Source organism: Engystomops pustulosus, chromosome 4 (genome assembly GCF_040894005.1).
Source record: "Engystomops pustulosus chromosome 4, aEngPut4.maternal, whole genome shotgun sequence".
In the NCBI taxonomy this organism is placed as follows: Eukaryota; Metazoa; Chordata; class Amphibia; order Anura; family Leptodactylidae; genus Engystomops; species Engystomops pustulosus.
The window spans coordinates 89,793,940-89,811,464 of record NC_092414.1 but is presented as its reverse complement, the minus strand read 5'-3'; the positions used below and the strand labels follow the sequence as shown (position 1 = coordinate 89,811,464).

Here is a 17,525-nt window from a genome sequence, read left to right as displayed (position 1 = left end):
AAAGAAAAATGACAGAAAATGCATTAAAATGGGAAATATGGTACATCCTCTCTTTTGTGTTAAATCTTGCCCATTTACCTATTTAAAAATATCCTCCTAAGAGATATACAAATGAGCTGAGAGAAGTCACACCTTGCCTGTAAATAACCGAGGCTGAAAGAGGAGTTACTTGGGTTCTATAGTACTTAGTATCATACTTTCTACATAATATAAAGATATAATTCACATCTTTTAAAACCAATAAATGTTCTGTGGGAATGTGAGCTGCAAAGAAAAATCCAACTCTTGCATTTTACTTAAATTGCCTGTTTCTCTGGCTCTGTAGTTTGCAGAACCACAAGCTTGAAGCAATTTGAAAGATGAAAATCTTCTTCTTAATATAATACCAACATCAAGGTCTTATCCTATAATACACATCTATATAGGGCAGGGATGCTACAGAGATCCCCCTCTCTGCATGTAGTAGCCATCTTCTGCTAGTATACTAAATTCCATCCACCTTAAAGGCGTATTCCCATCTGGACATTTACATTTAATTTAATTCATTTGCCATATATAAACATTTCTTCAATTGGATGTTATAAAAAAAATGTTCCTGTGTGAAGATAATTTCTCATAAATATAGCCATGTTGCCCCTTAGAAACAAGATGGCTTCCTCGGATGCAACCACCTCACATTTTGGCAGCAATGGCCAGACATTCGCTATATAGTCCTGCCTCACCACCTTGACTTAGCATTCATTACCACAGGACAGCTGTGTTTCTTTTGTTTCTTTGTGCAATCACCCCAGCAGAGGTGGCCGTATCCAAGGAGTTAGCCTTGGACCATATGACTACATTTTTGAGAAATTATCTTCACACAGGTAAATATTGAAGAAATGTTTATATATGACAAATTAATGAAACTGAATGTGAGTACCCAGGTGTGAATACCCCTTCAAATATATTTTTGCCTTAAATTGTTTTAAAGTGTAAAGTTTAAATTATGTTGAGGTTTTCACCCTATAGACAAGACAGACCAGATTACATTAAAAGATAACACCTCAATAGGAAAAACAACATCATTGTATGCACTACCGAAAACAGATAATACATACCTCTCATCTTTTGTGGAGGTGAAAGAGGGACAGTAGATGTGGCCCCTTTTTTTTACCCATTTTGCCTTGCCCCTAACTTGGCCTACAATATAATTTTCCTGTTTGTGTTCCCCTCACAGATCCCTGACACATTGTGGCCCCCTCGCATCCTTCATATTATGGACCCCAGCTCTCTCTGATTTGCCCCCCCCCCTTCACTCATTAAATAAAAGATTACAGTAAAAGATAACACCTCTATAAAAAAACAATAGCATTACATCCACTACTGACAACAGGAGTAACAGATTATATACTCCCCCTACCAGCACATACCCTCCTCTGTCTTACACAGCTATTTTGAACACCCTTTCCCAGGAAGCACTGCAGTACGACTCCCTACATCATCAAGCTCTCACAAAGGACCTTATATGAAAGAAAAAAATCAAAACAAAACAGCAAGGTTTTTATTTTCCTACTCGTAAGGAAACTGCAAAACAAAATCTGTTTTATCCTGCATGAACATGTGATGTCATTGTCAAAATTGTAAATTCCAAATAGGACCTTCATGTTTTAATTCTTGAGATGCTTAGTTTAAGGGGTGCGGTTATAAAAATGGGTGATTTGTGGAGGGTTTCTAATAACTAGAATTTTTAAAACCCCTTAAAGATTAATTGACTTCTTAAATAATTGAATCTAAAATGTCCTAAAAAATTTGGAAAATCGCTGTTCGAACTGTAAACCTCCTAACATCCTAGTAAAATAAGATCATTTTTTAAATGTTATTTTTTGCTATGTCAATACAAAGCAGACATATGGTTAAGGTTAGTTTGCAACCAATTTGGGAGGTTAAACTAACTCTATGATAGCATTTAGAAATCATAATATCAAAAAATTCACCAAAATTAAATTTTTTATAAATACCAGGGCAAAAAAATTCAACCAAAATATAGCATCAATGTGGAGTATAAAATGTTATGAAAAAAACTGTCTAAGAAAAGCTCGATACGTTGAAGCGTTCATCGTGGCACATGGCAGATTTGAAAAATCTGTCCTAAAGGTGAAAATGTGTCCTTAAGGGGTTAAACTAGTCCGACAAAGTACTGTAAAATGAAAGCCTGCTAGAATGAAAACAAATAAAATAAAGAAAATGTACATCCACATATACCCCATGATAGAGCTGAAAAGAGAATAATAGACAGCAGACAAAGCTGTGAACTCACTGACAATGCTGGAAATGTCCAGTCCTGTGCTGTTTAACTGGTTTATCAAGACAAAACAACCCGATTGACTATACACAAAGACATAGCTACCAAACAAACAGTTTATATCATATATGGCTACATATTGTTTTCATTTAAAGTGAAGTCATCTAGAAAACATATTTTATAGATTTATTTGGATTACATATCCAGCCAAGACTTGTTTTCTGAATATTAAAATCACTGAACATTAACTTTTTGCTCTAGGTGTCAATGAGCAATATAAATTGTGCTCAATATATCTTGGGCTACCAGAAATACATTTTTAATTGTAATCTTCAAGCTCATAATGAAAATATCACAAATCAATTAGAAGTTTAAAGCATCTAAGGACCTTCAACAAATATTACAGGGAATAACCATCACTCTTTGTTCCTAAAACAACATTTAGTCAATGGCCCAGATTTATTAAAAGTGAGACAAACTGCACTTAGTCTTCCTCACAAATGTGCAGATTATTGAATACTGGTGCACAGTCTTCAATTATCTGGCGCACCCTGGACTGCTATGGAAGTGTGCACTATCTTTTTTCAGGTGTATCTTCAACATACAGGGAGGATTTATTAACGCACTTGAGCCACAAATCTGGTGGTTTGGTGCCAAAAACATTAAAATGCCTGGCACTACAGTTATCAAGGCTTTTAGACCTTTTTTTGACAGTTTCCTGACTTGTCCGATTAAGGGGGCGTGACCTCTGTGGGATGGGCCTGACCTTGTGAGAAAGGGCGTGGATCGCGGGAATTCGCTCATGCGCCCAAAATTCTGCCGTACGGTTAAGACCAACTAAAAGTAGGTCTAGAGTAGGAACCGACAGTCTTACACTGCACCCGAATTCATCATCACAGTGATAAATCTGGCGCAGCAAAGGACTAGTGTTTTCCAGCTAGAAATTGGCGGAACCTGAGACATATTGTTAAATTCCCTCCACAAAGTGCGACACAATTCTGTTGAGTTGCTGTATTAAATGTGTCACAAACTCTGACTAACTACTAACACGTCCCTTTAGATGCACATTTTTCTGTCTTGTTGGACAAAGTGCAGCTGCGACAAAGCTAGCCAAACACTTCTTAAATGCATGTCCAAAGACGTTCTTTTCTGGGTAAAGTATGACAGAAAACTGTCGCAACCAGAATAATAGATCTGGCCCAATGAGTATATCCTTTTCTGTCATGACCAAGTATTTTTGTGCTTTCCAGACAATTGTTAGATATCATATCTATTACATGTTAGCTTTTATCTGCCTGATACATAGTGAAATGCTTCTGTTTCTTGACTCCAATAAATAATGAGGCACATTTACTAAGGGCTGTGTGCCAGTTTTCTGTTGGACTTTGCACATTCTTTGTAGTACAAACTGCTTGCAACAGGTATTTAAGAAGTGCCTGCGCCGCCACATTTGTGTTTCACTTGACCCTTTTGTGGCGCAGCTGCACAAGGCATCATGCAACACAAATTTGGGGGCGTTCCGGGGCTCAGTCGGACCGTGCGCCAGATTTATCATTCAAAGTCTGGCAGAATTGTTTTGTACGCCCCATGTTAAAGGTGCACCAAAAAAAGGGGTGCACTCTGTCGGAGCTGTGCAGGTGGCACCAGATTCATGAAGAATGTGCGCCAGAAATTGGGAATCTGGAGCCCTCTGCACTCTACACAGGCAAACTGCATTTGCACTGTTAGTAAATGTGAGCCCATATATTTGGAACTGAGTCCAGCATAACTGGATTTTTCTCTCTAGCCCCCACCATTCCAGTATTGCAGTGACCAATATAGTGCATAGTATCTCAGCTATCATTTGAACAGGCGGGGGTTGAAGCAGTCAGTCTGCAACTTCCTGCCTGACAGTATAGGGCTGCATTTGAATATTGGGTGCCAAAAATAACTTAGAACTTATCGCTCAGGAATGGTGGGGTCTACAGAAAAATGTAACCAGTTTAACCAGTTGAGCAGCACTGGTTCTATGAAAGAAGGCAGAAACCACTACTAAGCTGTTTTTAATTTTTTTTTAGCTTTTTTTAGCTTTTACAGAAAGTGATAGTTCGTCCTGCTTTTCGAGTTATCTTATCGTATAGGCTGTTCTTTGTATCCCAAAAATAGTAATTGGTGACCTCATCTTTGTTTTGTGAAGAACTCATTGGAATAAACTTTACTATTTAGCTTGTGTGTTAGTTTAAAGGGGGAAGTAGCTACATTATTTACTTTGTATGCAATACAAACATGGCTTGGAGAAAAATTGTAATCCCCAGGATGCCCTGTTTTCCAAGGGGGAAACCATATATCCTGGTCATATGGCTCTTTGTCATGCAAGTTGCCAATAGTTTTCACAGTAATATTATATTTAAAATGTTAAAATCGCAATGTCCTACCAAAATCAAGATGAATGAATTAAAGCAAAACAACTAATATGCTTAAAGGTAAAAATAAAATCTGCTGCAAATTTTCTAAAGGCAATCCACTGATCCTGCTGTTTTCCCAGTCCTTCTTTCAGATTGACTTGTGTATTGATGTTATGTATATACCCTGTTTCCCCTAAAATAGGACATCCCCCAAAAATAAGACCTAGTACAATTTTGTTCAAGCTTAGAAATATAAGGCCTCCCCTGAAAATAAGACCTAGCGGCAATCATTGCAGCAGCTTCCCCCCCATATCGTACCTTAATATTAGTAGCTCATTTAGATGCTGCAAGAGGTTGTGACATGGTGGAAGAATTTGTGGGATAAAATCTATTGGGCTGCAAATGTGATACCAGCAGCTACCCAGACTGAAGTGCTGACAAGAAGGGGATCATTTAAGGAAAGTGCTATTGCTAAACATGAGAGATTGGGGCCAATGATTCCAATAGAAATGGAGTCACAAGAAATTCGGCATTAAATAAGTTTGGAGAGTTATAAGGATGTTAGAGAAGTTTAATTTTTGTTCAACAATAAATGTGAATTATTTTTCATGGAAATATAACACATCCCCTGAAAATAAGACCTAGTGCCTTTTTAGGAGCAAAAATTAATATAAGACACTGTCTTATTTAAGGGGAAACAGGGTAGGTAGGTATGTGACCCCTGATTCTCTGCAGCAGTCAAAGGTCACCCTTCTGTAAACAAAGACTTGGAGGACATTACAAGTAAAAAAAGTATTACATGATTTCCACATTTTTTAAAATATTTTTTAGAAAATGAAATAAGGATCTAAGGCCCCTTTCACACGAACTTATGATTTATACTGTATTTGTCTGCTGTATAAATCTGTATATATACATGAAGTTTTTTTTACACGTTTGTGCACATAAGGCACTGCATCTGTACTGTATCCATATAAAATTTGGGCTGGCAAATGATGGCTGACTGATGGATGGCTACTATTAGCTGGCTAACATACGGCAGCATACAATGCACAACCATAGGCAGCACGCATGCAACACATATTTTAACCCCTTCCCGACATTTGACGTAATAGTACTGCATCGCGGGAGGTGCGTTCCCGCAAAATGCAGTACTATTACGTCAAGCTTCTGGCCCCGCCTCCTGAACGGAGCCGGGGCCAGAAGCTGCGGGTGTCGGCTATATGTTATAGCTGACACCCGCCTCTAACACCCGCGATCGGAGGTTTCTCCGATCGCGGGTGTTAACCCCTAACACGCTGCGGTCGCGCTGACCGCGGTGTGTTAGAGGCATTTAAAGTTATTTAAATGTGAATCTTACCGGGGGGGTCCGCTCCTCCGATCGCAGCCCCGGGACTGCCGGTGCCCGGGGCTGCGCTATCCTCCTTTCGGTGCCGGGTCCCTGCCTCCTGGCAGGACCCGGCTGTAAGACACTGGGCATGCGCAGCATGCTCAGTGTCTTACATTACACAGTGCAATACATCTGTATTGCACTGTGTAACCTGTAAAATAGCTTGAACAAGTGATCAGAAGATCACTTGTTCAAGCTAAGATGTCAGTAAATGTAAAAAAAGTAAAAATAAATAAATAAAGGTTTTTTACAGTAAAAATAAATAATAAAAGAAAGTGAAAGTCCCCCCAAACACCACATTTCCCTTTACACAAGTAATAAAGTATAAAAAACACTAAATCACGAAAAAACCCCACTTATTTGGTATCGCCGCGTCCGTAACAATCTGTACAATAAATCCTAATCATAATTGGACCCGCTCGGTGAACGTGGTAAAAAAAAAAAACCAAAAACTTGCCAAAAATTAAAACTTTTTATCAAATTGCTTTACAAAAAATGTTCTAAAAAGTGATCCGAAAAAGTTACAAGCACCAAAATGATACCAATAAAAAGAGCAACTTGTCACGCAAAAAATAAGCTTACAACCAGCTCCGTAAACCAAAAAATACTATAATTATGCTGCTATAAAAATGGCAATACTAAAACAAATGCAATTTTTTCTATTCTAGTTTTCCTTCAATAAAATTGGACAAATAAAAATAAAACTATATAAATGAGGTATCACCGTAATCCTAGTGATCCGTAGAATAAAGATAATATATTATTGTTATGCTACAGTGAACAACCCCCCAAAAAAATGCTAAAAATCCAAAACAAGAATTGATGATTTTATTTTCCTCCACACGTAAAAAGTTAATAAAATTTCTTCAATAAGCTAAAAACCCACAAAAATTAAGTTTTTTTTTACAGTGCATCTCGTCTTGCAAAAAATAAGCCCTTATTTGTCTAAATTGCTTAAAAAATAAATAAAGATTGTATAGCCTATTCCCAACGAGCGTTGTTATAGAACGGTGCGGCGGGTAGTGACTTTCCAACACCGGTCAGGGTAAGACGGCGGCTGTTCACTGATCGGGGTAAGACGGTGGTTGTTCCTGACAGCCATCCATCCTGCCCCATGGACCAGAATGGTTACGTCCCCCCCACACACCCCCAGTTTATTATCGCTGCTATTGGCTCATCAATTCAGACGAGCCGATAGCAGCGAATTTACTTATGACGTCAGTAATACCGGTCACTATGTCTATAGACACGGTGATCGGGGCAGGGTGGCGGCTGTTCCTGACAGCCACCAATTTTGCCTTGCGGTCCAGAGGGGTTTTGTTGCCCCCCTCTGTCCATGTTTGCCGCTATTTGCTGGTCGATTTGGTCCAGCCAAAAGCAGCAATATTCGTCACAATGGGCATCGCTAGGGTGAATAAGAGCAACACTTGGTGATAATTTCCCTACTAAAACGAAGATTTGGTACAAAAGTGCGGGCCGTGTACATTGTACAGATTATGGTGTACAACTCTTACGAGCTGTTCCAATGTGCACGTCCTGCCGTATCATTTCTCCGTTTTCAAGAGGAAGATATTAGGAAACTAATATTGGGACAAGAAGGACGGGGCCCTTGTACCTCTGGTTTAGATGTTCCTGTGTTTTGCCACAACAGCATTTTCCCGGTGAATTCTGCTGCTTCTAATGGTAGGACTCAATAAAGAGTCTGTTCCAAAAGAGGAGTTAGGATGGACACTATGTACTAAGAGACCTGCGACAACTCCAGAGTGACAAAAGTTTAGTTGGTCCCCTGGTATATTCTACCTCCTTATACACTAGACATTCACAATTCACGCCCAACCTATTGTGAATTAATTTCGGTAAAATGAATAATTGTAACAACTGTTATGTCCCGTTGCTCCCTATACCCCTCCATTATTTCATAAGGGGCGCTACATAATGGGCACTGAACTTTCCAGAAATAATTGCAATTTCCATCTTGGACTCCGTTGCACATCATATTTGGAAACCACCTATATGTTCAAAATGCTCATTTCACCACGTGTATTACACTACACCACATATTACACCTTGCTATATTCCCCAAGGGGTGTACATTCAACAATTAGGGTCACTTTTCGGGTTTTCCTCTGTTTTGGTACCACTACGGCTCTCCAAATGTATCCTGACACATATGAAGGATTTCTTACAAATTTGGCCTCTAAAAGACAAACATCCCTCTTTTCCTCTACTGTGCGCCCATAAAGCATTTTATATGCACATGTGGGGTACTTCTACACTCGGGAGAAATAGTTTTACACCTTTTTTGGGGTTATTTAATATATTATCCCTTGTGGCTTACATAAATTAGGGGTAAAGTGACATTTATAGGAAAATTTTCACCTTTTTAATGATTCGGGCCTAATTGGATCATTCACCTGTAGGGGCAAATACATATATTACACATTGCAAAATTCTCTAAGGGGTGTGCATTCAAAGATTAGGGTCACTTTTCGGATTCTTATCTGTTTTATACCACTAGGGTTCTCCAAATGCATGTCAAACATTTCTGTCAAATTTGGCTTCTAAAAGGCAAGCATTCCCCTTTCCTTTTACTGTGCGCCCATACAACATTTTATATACACATGTGGGGTACTTCTACACTCGAGAGAAATAGGTTTACACATTTTGAGGGGTTATTACATTTTTTTATCCCTTGTGGCTATATAAAATTAGGAGTAAAATGACCTTTATAAGAAAATGTTCACCTTTTATCTATTTAAGTCCCAATTAAATCAAACACCTTTACGGACAAATACACATATTACACCTTGCTAAATTCTCTAAGGGGTGTGCTTTCCAAAATGGTGATACTTGTTGGGGTTCCGCTCTGTTTTGGTACCACTACGGCTCTCTAAATGCATCCTGACACATGTAAAGGATGTCTGTCAAATTTGGCTTCTAAAAGGCCAACGCCCCTCTTTCCCTTCTGAGCTTCACTGTGTACCCATACAACATTTTATTTGCATGTGTGGGGCAATTTTATACTCGGGAGAAATGCTAGTACACATTTTTTGGGGTTGTTTCATCTTTAATGCCTTATGGGATACAAAAATTAGCCGTAAAAGTGACTTTTTTGGGAAAATGTTCACCTTTTTCCTTTTAGGGACCTAATTGAAGCAAACACCTGTAGGGGAAAATACACATATTACACCTTGCTAAATTCTCCAAAGGGTGCACTTTCCAAAATGGTGACACTTGTTGGGGTTCCCCTCTGTTTTGGTACCACTAGGGCTCTCCAAATGCATCCTGACACATGTAAAGGATGATTGTCAAATCTGGCTTCTAAAAGGCCAAAGCCCCTCTTTCCCTTCTGAGCCTTACTGTGTACCCATACAACACTTTATATGCAAAAGTGGTGCAGTTCTGTGCTTAGGAGAAATAGTTTTACACATTTATGGGGTTGTTTCATCTTTTATCCCTTGTGGCTTACAAAAATTTGGGGTAAAAGTGACTTTTTTGAGAAAATTTTCACCTTTTTTCCCTTTTGGGGCCTAATTGAATCAAACACCTATTGGGGAAAATACACAAATTACACGTTGCTAAACTCTCCAAGGGGTGTACTTTCCAAAATGGTGTCTCATGTTGGGGCTTTCCTCTGTTTTGGTACCACTATGGCTCTCCAAATGCATCCTGACACATGTAAACTTTTTCAGCCATATTTGCCCTGCAAAAACGAAACAACGCTCTTTCCATTCCAAGTGCCCCCCTGTGCCCGTACAGCAGGGTACAGTGACAAAATGGGTATTGGCATACTCAAGAGGAATTTCCCTCAACATTGTAAAATGCATTTTCCTTTTTAACCCATTGTGAAGGTGCAAATTTTAGTGTTAAATGAATCTATAGTAAGATAAAATTACATTTCTCTAATTTCACTTTCATTTATCTTTCACGCTCATGAAACGCTCAAAGGGTTAACAAAATTCCCAAAGGTTGTTTTGAATATTTTGAGGGGTGTAGTTTCTAAAATGGTGTCATTTGTGGGGGGTTTCTGTCATGTGGGCCTTATAAAGTCACTTCTAACTAAATTGACCCTCCAAAAGTAGGTTTTGATGATTTTCGTAAAAATCTGAAAAATTGCACCTAAAGTTATAAGCCTCCTAACATCCAAAATAAAGGAAAAGATCTTTGAAAAATGATGCCAAGTTAAAGCAGACATATGGAAAATGTTAGTTATCAAGTTATTTTAGTGCTATGACCAACTTTCCAAAAAGTAGAAAATTTTGAATTTGGAAAACATTGTTTTTTTCAAAATTTTTGCCAAATTTCCATTTATTTCATAAATAAATACTAAATATATTTATTAAATTTCTCAACCAGCATGAAGTACAATGTGTCACGAAAAAACTATCTCAAAATCAACTGGATATGTTAAAGCGTTCCAAAGTTATAACCACTTAAATAGACACATGTCAGATTTTAAAAAATGGTCCGTGTCAGGAAGGTGAAAAGTGGCTTCAGCGTTAAGGGGTTAAACATTCCAATAGACTTCTGTGTGGTGAATAAATACTGAAAATAGGACATGCTCTATAATGTCTTCCACCGTACCGTATGGAGAAGAACACTGTCATTTAAATGGATGGCTGTATTGCCCATTGAAATGAATGTGTTTGTGCGCTATCTGTATGAAAATGGTACAGTATGGGTAGCATAAGTCTGCTGGTTCACCTATTTCCCTCTCTATACCAATCCCTGTGCTGTCATCATCACCCCTCTCCACAATAATGACCCCGCCCACTGAAGTCAAAACCAAGTTTTCTATTACATAACAGATTACCTGTAAATATTAAAGGTATGTATGAAAAATTATAAGACGCCCTAACATGTTGCTGTTACTTTAGGGAAGATTTTGAATTGGAGAGCTTTCTCTGGCCGTGCACAATACAGATTTTTCAAGGGGTCCATTTATCAGCAAGTTCACTCAGTTGCTGGCTTGACCTTCTGTGTACTGACAACCCAAAAGCCTCATTCAGATGGCCGTTCTGGTTGCATGATTTGCGACAAGATCACGCCCGCCATAGACTTCTGTGTCTCCTGGTAACTGTGAACATCTAAGGCCCATTTCACATGGTGTATCAAGGGTGGCCGTGTCGTAAAATATAGGACGTGTCCTATATTTTGTCAGATTTGGGACGTGGACGCTCTTCTGCCTATGGAGAGAGGAGGGGTGAGGAGAGCTCAACCCATCCCCCTCCCAGCCCTGTGGTCACACAGGATCAGGTCTGGGCGAGCACACCTCCGTCTGCATGAGGCCTATTAGACATAATTATCTATAATACTTTATAATATAATCCTTACGTCTTGTAACAAATGTGTGAAACCCGTTTAACAGATTGTCTGTAATTACCACTCCCTTCTTTCTTCTACATGCAATAAAACTTTAATAGAATTCCACCCAAGCTAATCCCCTTAGTCATTTTGATTTAAAAACTACAATTGTAACATTTAGGTGCTGAAAGCAATACAAAGCCATTTCTTGTCATACAATGACAAATATGACTGTAACTGACTAATAGGATAGGTTCAGAGCTCTATACTGTTATAAAAGTATGAAACACTACAAGACAACCACCTAATAAAGCGAATTACATGGGCAACAGAATAGCAAAAAAAGTCCAATAAAATGTGATAAAACTACCGTACATCAAACAAAAATAGAAGCAAACCAGAATGCTCTGACACTCAATTACGTGACCTCCAACCACACCTATGTCAAAGTCATTCCCCCCCACCTACTTTAGTATTCACTGAAATTAAGGTTTTATGCCCCAGGAGCACTGTAATATGGTCAATATGTGAGAACATCGTAATATGCAACAATGTGTCATTGGGTGTATTGAATAATACATGCAGTTCCCCTTTCTTATCTCTAAACTGAGCTGTGAGCCGCCTTCAGGCAGAAATTCTATATACCATAAAGCAGGCAGGAAATGTAGGTTTATAACATGATCCTAAAGCACTGTGTTGAATGTCACACTATTCTCTTTTAGAAAGGTTCAAACACTAAAGATATATATTTATACTAATACATTTCATTAGCTGGAAACATTTTTAATTTTATGACGATCCACTTTAATTCTCAGTCAAAGGAGATCAATATACTTTTCTAGGGATTTGAAAACCTTCTTTAGTGTCTATGACCTACTGCAACCAAGAATCCTATTAAAACATAACAACATTCTTAATACTAATAATGTTCACACGCCTCAGAGCCTGTAGACATTTACTTAGAACCTTACCACAAAAACCAGTTGCTCCAATAGGACAGTCTTGGTTAGCAAGCTGAAATCCTTGTTTAGGAACACCATCAGTTTGCTGGGCAAAGAGCTTTTTGATGGCCCCAATCAAATACATACTCCAGTGTTTTGGGGACAGACAAAAAAAAGGAACAAAATTAATTACAGGCAGTCCCCGGGTTACATACAAGGTCAGGAGGTGGTTCTTAAGTTGAATTTGTATGTAAGTCGAAACTGTAGATTTTATAATTGTAGATCCAGACAAAAAAAATTTTGGCCCCAGTGACAATTGGAGTTTAAACATGAGGATAACCCGTCAAACTACTGAATGCTAAAAGCTGGAAACATTGATTCTACTGTGGGCCTGAGGGCTCTTTCACATTAGTTTTGCAGAAATTGTCAAGAGTTTCATCAATGGAAAAGATTATTTTTCCATCATATAACAGCATTTTTCCAGCTTCCCCCAAAAAGTCATGAAAGTGGCCTTTATTTTTAATTGCTATTTTTATTAGCAACTTTCCCACAGCAGTGTGAGTGTGTGGGAAAAAAATATGCATGTCTGAAGAACCCCATTTACTATAATGGGTCGATGCAATGCATGAAAAACTGTGTAGTAAAGTGGTCTTAAAATGGTTTAACTGTAATAAATACAGTGTTTCCCCGAAAACAAGACAGCTTCTTGCTCATAAAGAGGCACTAGGTCTTATTTTCAGGGGATGTCTAAGAACAAGAATTCACATTTATAGTTTATAACTTTATAACTCTCTAAACTCCGAATTTCACCTTAAATTTCTTGTGACTACAGTTCAATTGGAATCATTGGCCCCAATTTCTTATGTTTAGCAATAGCACTTTCCTTCAATGAGCACTCCCTGTCCAAGTAGCTCCCCGCCCATAGTGCATTTGCAATGCAACAGTCAATCATTTTAATCCATTAATTCTTTACTCATGTCACAACCTCTTCCAGTATCTAAATGATCTACTAATGCCAATGCATGGCACGGGGGAGCTACAGCAATGAATGCCAATAGGTCTTATTTTCAGGCGAGGCCTTATATTCTAAACTTGAAAAAAATTCTACTAGGTATTATTTTCAGGGGTTTCTTATTTTCAGTAGACAAAGCTTTACACATTAGGTCAAAAGTGTCCATTATATTTCACCTTATATTTTTGGACTGCTACCTATTAAAGAACAGGACATAAGACCATTGTTCTCTGCCTGTACCTCTGGATTTTGGAGTTTTCTCCAAAACTCAATAGATTAAAAGAAAAACATTACAAGTGGTTTGGAAGGATAAAAAAAGGTTGTAGAAACAAAGCACATTTTTTCTTAGGCACAGAACAAGAAGCTTAGAAATGGGTTGCAGTACAAAGCTTACTTTCATACATTGATTAAGCTAGTGGTACAGGTCAGATTAATATCTGCCATACTGAATGTGAACAATGGTCTAGAGTTTACTTCCTTCATTAAATGGTAACTTATACGACAGTGTGAAAGCAGAGTAGACGCTTCGGCTACTGTACAACATAATACTTTGTAGTTTCTTCTGCAAGACAGTAAATGCTTTAGTCAGTGGAAGCATTTCCTAAGCACAGCTCTATATATATGATTTAATGCTCAGTCTACAAACATCTTTTAAACATCCATATCTCTTAAAGGATTCTGTTGGCAGCTTTTACCCATTGAAATTACTAGTCCTCCTCATGTAGGGTATGAAATGTCCTTTCTAGAATTCCCTCTCCTGTTTAATTATAAAAAAAATCATACCAAAATCAGTCATGCAAATGAGCTGAGAAGAGTCACTTTTAGAAGCTGGAGGGTGGCTTCACTTCAAGCAATCTAATCTAGATCTAAAAGAACCAGGCTTTTGTGTCATATTAAAGAGAAGCATCTCATCTTTCAGATCACACTAGTGGGGGAATATTTTAAGACTTGTCTAGTATTTTGGCCAGGAAGTAAGAGTTCTCTTTACTGAGTCTGACAATTAAAGGAAATCTGCCATTTAATTTTATGCATTATGAACCAAACATACCTAATGCTGTAGCTACACTGATGCAGGTAGTTATCTTGTTTAATCCCTGTGCTCTGTGGTTTTGCTGAAAAAACAATTATAACATTCAGGACCTTGGGAAAGCTGGATTGCTTCACCCTGCCATTGATAAACTCATTAAAGAGCTTTCTGAACAGTCCAGATAGGACTAATTAACCTGAGCTGTATCACTCATACGCAGCAGCTGGGGGATGGTGCAGCGATTAATTAGTCTGCCTGGCAGGAAGAACAGTGATTGCATCATCCTCTGGTGCAGTGCATAACTAATGTGAAAAGCGTGGAGCGAGAGCTTCATTATCATAATATTATAATAGTTTTTTCAGCAAAACAACTCAGCTCAGAGATTAAACAAGATATATGCCTGCATCAATGTAGCTACAGCATTCTAAAGGTATGTTTGGTTCATAATGCATGAAATCAAATGGTAAATTTTCTTTAAGGATGCCTTGTAGGTGTATGCCTAGTAGCCATGGATGCTCCACTAGGGGATTCTGGGAAAACATATAAGTTTTCCAGGATGGGATAAGGAAAACCACACCGATTTTTGGTTTTTGTAAGGCAGCTCCTTGACATCAAATATGAACTTCAGGAAGTCTTAAGACATGATGCGGGATTAAAACCAAACCAGGGTCTCTTTACAGCATGGGAAACTGGTTTGGGTGAGTGAGAGGCTTGTGACTAGGGTTGGGAAGTAAGACTTCTCCTCACAAAAACTGACAATTAAGAGCGCCTTGTAGTCGTATTTTGCACCTTTTATTAGTTTGCTTAGTATACTACCGCCCTATCTATAGCACATTTTGTAAAATTGTCTAGAAAGGGGTAACCTACTCTTTTTGGTATTCTTTATTCATAAATCTATTTAATGTGATGTTCTGGTGCACAGTACACCTAGAAAGGGTTGTACAAACATTGATAAGGCTGCCCCAATGTCTTTTACTACCTGTATCTGTTCTGTAGCTTATAGGACCACAAACAATGTGAGCTGAAGAATCTTCTGCCTCTAAAACTGAATCGTCTGAGGCAATATATGAGTCTTCTCACTTTACCTAGGAGGCAATTGTTTTATAGGTGTAGATATCACATAAAAGAGGCAGTGCTAGAAAGTTTATTTCTTGCTTTCGACCCTTCTATTAGTCTATTATGCTCCGTGAGCCTAACAGGACTATGGTAGGCACTATGGCTGCAGCACTTATTGTGGTACAAGAGCATACACTTAGCTGCCCCTTTAGGATGCCCTTAACTAGACTACCATATTAATACCTGCCCATCAATGCACATAACATAGGCAATTCTGTACTGTATAAAATTGCTACAATTTTACTTTACATTCCAACAGGGCAGCAACCTAAGCCTAGTGATTAATGACATTTCTTGTAAACTTCCTGAATGCCATTATAATCATATAACAAATGCCAACTTAAATAAAACATCTCCATAAATAATACAGATTCTTCCTCATGTAGATCCTGCCAGATTCTCTTTTCCTCGTTTTTGTTAGTTATTTTCAGTTTTCCTGTTCCATACCAAGAAGTAATATATTTTTAAATGTTGTGAATATTTTTCTCCTATACTACAGCTCCACAGGATAGATACAGCTAAGTGATTAAAACATAACTTTTACTATAATATTAAAAGTGAAACAATAGAAAAAGGAGTACTGATGATTTGAACAAATCTTCTGCACGTAGTGTCAGTCTAGAAAAAGAAAAATATAAGCGTGTAAGGGCCCAGTGACCTACTTTAGGTGTGCAGAACAGTAATAATGATATAGTAAACCTGGTGGAGGGCTCACCTTCAGGCTAGCAGTACATGTGAAAAATCAACTGTCCATGTTCCTTCATTTGGATGTATATGGATACTGGTTGTTTTTGTCATAAGAAGAAATAACAGTCCAGTGTTATTTGACAAACTACATCCATACAAAGTGCACGGGAAAGAGAAAGCGGGTGATAGGAGTTGTCAGTGTGGGTAGGGGTCACTCCCTAGAACACCCTAATTCTGACGTCTATCAAGCCTTAAATTCCTAACTGCAGAGCTGTGGTCCTAGATAACAGCACCTACCGGAACCTCACCCTGCGAATAATGACCCATTATGTAGGTATGATTTCATTAATGTAAGAGCAAATGTCAAAGATAGGAATGAACAACCAAATGCAGCAAATGAAAATCGTAGGGTTAAGCAACCGCGTCTGAAAATGCCCAATCTATCAAAATATGATAACGGTTTTTCACTGCATTTAAGCCCGTAATGGTAAATCGCGCCCAAAGTCTTTAACTTTTTTGCCATTTAAAAAAAAAAATTCAATAAAAAGTGATCAAAAGGTTGTACAGTCCTAAAAATGATAACATTGTAAACGTCATCAAAATCTGCAAAAAACAACACCACCCACAGCTCCGTACACCAAAGTATAAAAAAGTTATTCACGCCAGAAGATGGCAAAATCCCCCCAAAAATGTTGTATAGGAGGTCTTAATTTTTTTAAATGTATGAAAACATTATAAAACCTATATAAATTTGTTATCCCCGTAATCATACCGACCCAAAGAATAAAGTAGACATGTCATTTGGGGCGCACAGTGAAATCTGTAAAATCCAAGACCACAAGAATATGGCACTAATGCGTTTTTTTACCAATTTCACTGCATTTGGAATTTTTTTCCCGGCTTTCCAGTACACGGCATGGAATATTAAATACCAACATTTTGAAGTGTAATTTATTACGCAGAAAATAAGCCATCACACAGCTCTGTACATGAAAAAATAAAAAAGTTACAGATTTTTGAAGGTGGGGAATGAAAAATGAAACCGCAAAAACGAAAAAGGGCTGTGACATTAAGGGGTTAATACATCTGAATGTCTTTAATGATTTTGGGACTTTAGGAACAAAAGATCCAAAAAAAAACAGCTTTCCTATGATTGACAATAGCAAGTATGAATTTAGTACTATTCTGTGACTTTTTTTTTTTTACAAAAAGTAGCAATTTTAACATCTGGAATCTGTTAACTTAGGGAACACTGCAGAAAAATAGATAATGGGGCAGATTTATCAAGCTGTCTGAAAGTCAGAATATTTCTAGTTGCCCATGATTGGTTGTCATGGGCAACTAGAAATATTCTGACTTCCAGACAGCTTAATAAATCTGCCC

The 17,525-nt window shown here is 38.0% G+C and overlaps 1 protein-coding gene across 2 annotated transcripts in view; it reads right to left on the bottom strand.

Annotated features, from left to right (window-relative positions):
* CPM (carboxypeptidase M) overlaps positions 1-17,525 on the bottom strand; it is a 50,185-nt gene that overhangs the window by 16,770 nt on the left and 15,890 nt on the right. The window lies entirely within an intron of this gene.